Source organism: Hevea brasiliensis, chromosome 11 (genome assembly GCF_030052815.1).
Source record: "Hevea brasiliensis isolate MT/VB/25A 57/8 chromosome 11, ASM3005281v1, whole genome shotgun sequence".
In the NCBI taxonomy this organism is placed as follows: Eukaryota; Viridiplantae; Streptophyta; class Magnoliopsida; order Malpighiales; family Euphorbiaceae; genus Hevea; species Hevea brasiliensis.
This window is the reverse complement of record NC_079503.1, coordinates 92,979,452-92,986,568: the sequence shown is the minus strand read 5'-3', so window position 1 is coordinate 92,986,568 and position 7,117 is coordinate 92,979,452. Positions and strand designations below refer to the sequence as shown.

Here is a 7,117-nt window from a genome sequence, read left to right as displayed (position 1 = left end):
TTGCTACTTGTGTTATAATGAATCTGGATCCAAATTCAATTCCCTAACTAATGGACCAAACATAACAGACTTCATTGAGCTGTCAATCTTTTCCCTTCCTTTTAAGTTTTAATTGAAGGATTGCCACAAAGAGAAAACAACCAAAAAGTAAGATTTGAAAAGAACAATCCAATTTATGTGCAAAGCAACAAGCTTATCTTTCCTTTGTACAACAGGCTGCCTCTAACTCACAACAAAACATCTCACTCTTACAAAAGAACGTCCAAAATTGGGTCTACTGAACTAACAAATACTAAGAAAAGTGAGAAGGAGGTCCTGCTCGTCTACTACTGAAAGAGAAAAAAGAAGCAACAGAGTGAGCCAAACCCACCACTATAGCCACCTTCACCTGCCCTCTCTTTGGGATTGGACGGCCAGAAAACCTTCTTGAAACCTTCCTATTGTTGATCATAGCCGTTCTTGCGCCTGCCATCTTTCTATTCTCTCTCCTTCTCTCCACAAAGATCAAAGAACTATAAAGATAATGAAAGAAGCAAAGCTTTGATTTGGGTTGTATCCTGAAGCCCGAGTCGAAAGCTCACCCCATCTGGGGGGATTATATACGGGGAGTTGTTGAATACCGCCCTGTGATGTTGATTTAATTACAAGGTATGCCCCTTCAAATTTTGACTCATAGTTGACAATCTTGACCTTCAACTAAGAGCGGTCACAGATCCGACCAAAACTGGTCTCGATTTCCGAATTAAAGAGATCGGATTTAAGAAATCCGACCATCAAATTCATTATAAACTTAATTATATATTATTTAAATTCATATTCCATTCATTGTATTTTAATTTTGAATTTATTGGGAAGTCAAATTTGTTCATGGTGTCTCTTGTTCTTATTCTAAGAATTCAAACCCAATAAATAACTTGAGCTGACCAAACCAAACCAGAAAATATTGTGGTTCAAAGGTTCACATTGCTTTTGGTCTTGTTTAATGTGAACAATAATGTCAAGGAATGTGAACACTAATTAAAAAAGGGCAATTATGTCACAATTTAATGGAACCAAGCAGGGACATGAAGAATCTATTACAGTAAAATAAAACTAGAATGAGGTTAAGGTAATACGTAATCATTCATAATGGACACTTACATAGACTGCAAATGTCATAAACAAATAAAGATCACGTGGCCAATTTGCTCCATTATCCAATGGAAAGCTCACACCCTCATAGTGTGGCTTTATCTTTTCTTAAAATTAAAATGGAATTAATCAAAATTAAATTAAACTAAAGTGAAAATCAAAATCGAAAAGCACTCTATCATCAAATCTCGATTTTCCTAAAGCTTGAACCGAAACAAGCTTGGCCTTCACTCACAACTACACAAGGTAAATGTAAATATGTAGTTATAAACATGTTTAAAGATGGGGATTGGTTGAAATACATATATAATTAGTGTAAATACTGTCTAATCGTAAGTATATTAACATTACAGTAGATATTTATCACATTTAATGAAATTAACAATTATTTTAAATTATATTTGATAGAGTATAATATAATATAATTAATTAAATAATGAAATTAAAGTTGTAATATGTATTTAATTATAAAATATAAATATAAATAATATAATGTAATGATAATTTTAGTTTTAATATTTAATTTATTTATAGTATTAATAATAACTAGTAATGGTTACAGTGATTAATGATCGAGTGATAGTGGGAGCGATAACAGTAATAATAGTGGTGGTGGCAATAACGATGATTAAATGATAATAACAAAGTAAAGTAGTGGTGGTGAAAGTGATTAAATGATGATAATAGTGGTTAAGCAGTTGTTGTGGTAATAATGACAGTAGTAATAAGATGGTGATAATAGTAGTGGTGGTGGCAAAGTGGGGATAATGACAGTAGTAGCAGTAGTGATTCAATAGTGGTAGCGGTGACAATATTGATAATAAAATAAAAAAATTAAAAAAAAAGTAACTATGATTACATACAAAAATATATAATAATTATTATATTACTTTAAATATAATTAATTATCTTATTTAATTATCATTTTATTATATAAAATTTTTTTACTATTAAATAAAATAATTAAATATACAATATAATTATAATTACATTCCAATTTTAATTAAGCCATACGAAACATCACCTTAATGTTTTAAAATCTTTTTACCTTCAACATAAAATTACATACTAAATTTTGGTAATTGTTTATTATTAGTTAGTTGATAATGCATGCCATATGGAAGAAAGTGGAAAATTATAGCAATAATGGAGGAGTATGAGTACCTCTTAGTGGGATCCAATCACACATCTTTTTTTTATTAAAATTTGATCTTGAAAATAAGTTTTCAAATATACTTAACTTGAAGATGGAATGAATTTGAAAAAGTGTCAATTAATTGGCATGAAGATGTGACTTTATAATAATAATAATAATAATAATAATAATAATAATAATAATATATTATAATTTTAATCCTTAAACAAGTATCAATTCCATTCATAGAATCAAAGGCATTGATTCAATGTACTTGTTAAAATCCCTCGACACTTTATTAGTTTAATTTAATTCTATCACATTTGTCAAAGAATATGGAAATAGATTCGCATCTAGCAAAGTTAGATATATATTAAATTAATTAATTAATTAATTAAGACTGTTAGCTTCATTATTATTATTATTGTTGTCGTTGGTGGTGGCGGCTTAGATGTTTGCTTGATTGGATGACTAAACTTAATTAATAATTAATGAAGATGGGTTTTCTCATATAATATTATACTTAACTAGCAATTATAGAAAGGATTTTGTAAATTTTTTAATTAAATTATATTTTTAATCATGTCAAGTCTATATGTGACTACACTAACACAAAAGTCAAGAATAAGGTCAAGACACGTTGCACTAAACAAAATTGTAATTGTTATTTGCAGCCTCGTAATCTTTTGTAATTCGGATCACTAAATTGCACACATTCTCTAAAGCTATAATTAATTGGGTTGTTAACCTCAATGGTGGACCATTATCTTTACAAGAATTATACAATACATGTTGCAGAAGTTACTGAGCTCCTAAAACAAAAGCAAGAAATGATAATGGGGATGAAAAGAAAAAAGTGAGAATCCCATTACATAACCAAACTTCTCTTTGTACAAAAGAGACTAATTAATTAACATCATTAGATTACCCAGTTTCTACTCTCTCTCTCTATTTGAACCAAAAACTTATGGAGTTTCCAAGTTCCAAACACTAGCTGGGGACTCCAGCCCTTCTGCTGCGAAAAGAAAAGATAGAAGCAAAAGAGTGAGCCAGACCCAATACTATTGCCACCTTCACTTGACCTCTCTTGGGGATCAAACGCCCAGAATAAAGCCTCTGTGACTGTGAGTAATTTCCTCGATTGATCGCACTTCTCCTAGCACCAGCTGATGCCATTCCTTTCTTTTCTTTCTTCTTTTTGGAAACTGCAAACCTTAGAGACAGGATAAGGCTGCTGTCTTGTTCTTGGTGGGTGATGTCTAATTGAGGAGTTGGTTATATAAAGAGGAGGTGGCTTTGTGGCTTCACTGTACCCTTCACATTGGCTATAACTAAAAGCTTTTTTCTTTACTTTTTGTTGACCATATTGACCTTGTCTTAGGTAGATAATGGTGGATGAGTGAGGGTGATATAGGTATTTGGAGACTAAAGTTAAAGCAGAAAGAAGATGCTAGATCTTGCTTTATAAAGTTGATAACGAAAGGAAAGGGCATCTGATTCGGTAATTCCCAAAATGATTCAACAGAAAATGTTGCATATTTGCGCATGATTCACGTTGGGCATTTGGGTGTTTGTATTGGCTAGAGCAGCCATAGGCTTGGCATGGGCCACACTATCCCCTCCATCAATCCTTATCTTGTCCCACGCTGCCAGAAGTGGTTCTGGTTCAGGGTCAGGTCAGGTCAGGTCAGGTCAAGCCCAAGGGCATGGCTGCCCATCGCTGCTGAGCAGACTGCTTGAGTAGAAATGTAGCATGTCAATGGAGGCAATAGTGGGGCATGGGAGTGGGAAATGATCGAACATTGAATCAGAACATTTTTCTCTTATAAAGGTGAGTGATTCCACTAAGGATTAAAAGCATCTAATAATTGCAATTACCATGTTTAAGGTCCCATTTATTTATTTATTTATTTATTTTAAAATCAATTTTCTCCACTAACTGAGATTGATTATTGGGAATTAGATTCAAGCAGCATTTTTCATGCTCCAAGAGATAAGTGAAGGCAAAATCCATACTAAAAGCACGTGAGAGGATTGGATGTAACAACCACCAAAAATGTTTATTAGTTATGCATGCTGCACGCAGCTTTTGTAAGTATAAGTGTACACGATTTTTTTTTTCTTATTGAAATATATGTTTCATTTAGATGCTGTTTAATAATAATTTTTAAGATAATATTTAGCTTTTTATCTATTTCAATTAGTATTTAGAAATTGAAAGAGTGATTATTGAAATTTACCCTCTTAACTTTTAGAAATTAAGAGAGATTTTGATTAGAGTCAACGAGATAATACAACTAATTTCACATTTGACTATTAATCTAACTATTTTTACCGAACTTATATTTTAAATTGTGATATAAATAGCTAATAATTAACTGTTAATATCTAACCGCTAATGGCTACTAAAATCAATAATAACTACTAAAACAGTTAACAACTATTAGAACAGCTAATATTGTCAAACATAGTCTTTGAAAAAAAAAAAGCTCTTCTCCTCTTGTCTTGAATCAATTTGTGAACATAAATTCTTCGTAACCTCTTATCCCACATTGCTTACTTGTATTATAATCTATTAACCAGAATTTTAGAAGTGAGCATTCGGTTCAAACTGAACCGAATTAAATCATGAAAATCAAATTACATATTTTAAAAACTGAACCGAATCGAAATAGATAAAAAATCGAATAGAATCAAACCGTTCTATTTCGGTTAGGTTTGATTCAAATCGATCGTTTTTCATTTTTTATTAATTTTTTAATTTAGACTTGATTTTCAAATTATGTGGTCTAATTTTGATTTTAGTTTGAACCTAATAACCATTAATCAATTAAATTAAACAATTTATATACATAAAATTACATATAATTCATAAATTCCCCATAAAAATAAATAATTCAAAAATCAGTTCGGTTTAATTTGGTTTGATTTGAATATATCAAATTACTATTTTATTCTGTTTGGTTTAACCGATTTTTTTTCTCTTTAAAATCGAAATAATCACAATTTTTATAATATAAAATCGAACCAAATAAAATCAAATTATTTTAAAAATAAAATCAAATTACCGAATTAAAAAGATTCGATTCGATTCGATTCATTCAACTTGAACCAAATAATGCTCACTTTACAGAATTTTAGCAACTAGCCTGTAATGCACAAAAATGCCAAATTATACCGTTTCTCCGTTTCGAAAACATTTCTGTATCGGAAACAGAGAGACACAGATGAAACGTTACGGACACGTTTCCGCATTTCCGATTGAAAACGCATTTCTTTAAAAAAAAATGGCTTAGGTTTAAAACCCAACACAACACACACAAAGAGAGAGAGAGAGAGAGAGAGAGTGAGAGTTGAGAGCACTGATCAGCAACACATCGCAAAAAAGAAGAAAAAGAAGAAGAGGAGGACTTACCCAGCAACGACGGCACTAGATTAGCGGCGTGACGCCGGCATTGCAGGTAAATCAAATCAAAGATCCCTTTAATCTTTTCCTTTCCCATGCTCTGTTCTGCCTCTAATTGGTTTTTGTATATGGGTTTTGAATCTTAATCAATGTTTAAGGCTGACTTTAAGCATGTGAGTTTGGTTGTGATTTAGTTCAATGACTTTCTTTTTTTTTCTTTTAATCTACTTTAGTTGTGACTTAGCAAACCAAGCTGTAATTGAAACATATTAAATTAATATATTTAAAATTATTATTCTTAAATTGCTTCACAATGTAATTAAAGTCTAACAATTACGAGAATAAAATTCATTTTTACCAAGTAAATTATTTTATTTGGTGAGTATTTTTTTATATTTATATTATTATTATTAATTTTAATAATTAAGTTTTTTTATCTACAATTTAAGAGCTTATAATACTAATATTATTGAGTTAAAAAACTCATTATATATATATATATATATATATTTTTTTTTTTTTTATTATTATTTTTTTTTTATTTACGCATTTTTCCCAAGTCTTCGTTTTCCATATTTTTAAAAATATTGTTTCGCTGTGTCAGTGTTTTCGTGTCTGTACTACATAGCAACTAGCACGGTGAAGCACAAAGATCGGCAAAAACAACAGTATGCTGCCGACCTTCTTCCGCACCCGGAATTGGAGCGTCGGCAGGCAGAAAGATCGCAGGCTCTTGCAACAGCCATTCAAGCACGAGCATTTGCTAAAGCACCTACTGAAGCCCTTCTTCGTCCCGGTAATTGTAAGGATGCAAACGATCCATTTTTAGACCCAAAAGACTGTGCTAATTGAGAAGACAGGCCATTTCATTCAGATAGGCCTCATATTGTAGCCCAGTCCAATGAATTGATGAAAGTGAGAGAGCAGCCCATTTCTGTTTTGAACCAGTTTCAACTTTTTTACTGCCAACGCCAGGAATAAAATTCAAATAGATCCCTAAAATTTTTACGGATTTTTAATTAAATTCAAAAATGAGATTTTCACCTTAATTAATTTATACATTTTCATTTTCATTTAGAATTGAAGTTTAAATTAGCTCTTTAACTTTCTATCAATGCTCAATTAAATCGAAATTTGATGTTTTCAGTCAAAAAAACTTGGAATAATAATTTTTAATAAATGAAAGTTATTTTTATTTATTATTTATAAATATTACTAATATATATATACTGAAAACTTTTGAACAGACACAAATATCCATAATTTTTAAATTATTTATAATTTTATAAATAATTTATTTAAATTAATTTTAGAATTTATATAAATTTAAAATTTATAGCCTAATTGTGATTAACTTCTACTTAATTAATTTTTTTATTATAAGTCAAAATAAAATTTTATAAATAGAAATTCAACAAAATTGAAAATTAATTTTTTTCATTGAA

At 30.2% G+C, this 7,117-nt stretch overlaps 1 long non-coding RNA gene across 1 annotated transcript; it reads left to right on the top strand.

The window, feature by feature from the left end:
* Positions 1–5,421: 5,421 nt before the first annotated feature.
* LOC131170468 (uncharacterized) lies at positions 5,422–6,619 on the top strand. Its single transcript, XR_009141204.1, has 2 exons — positions 5,422–5,727; positions 6,277–6,619. It is a non-coding gene; the product is annotated as an uncharacterized LOC131170468 (long non-coding RNA).
* The last annotated feature ends 498 nt before the right edge of the window (positions 6,620–7,117 follow it).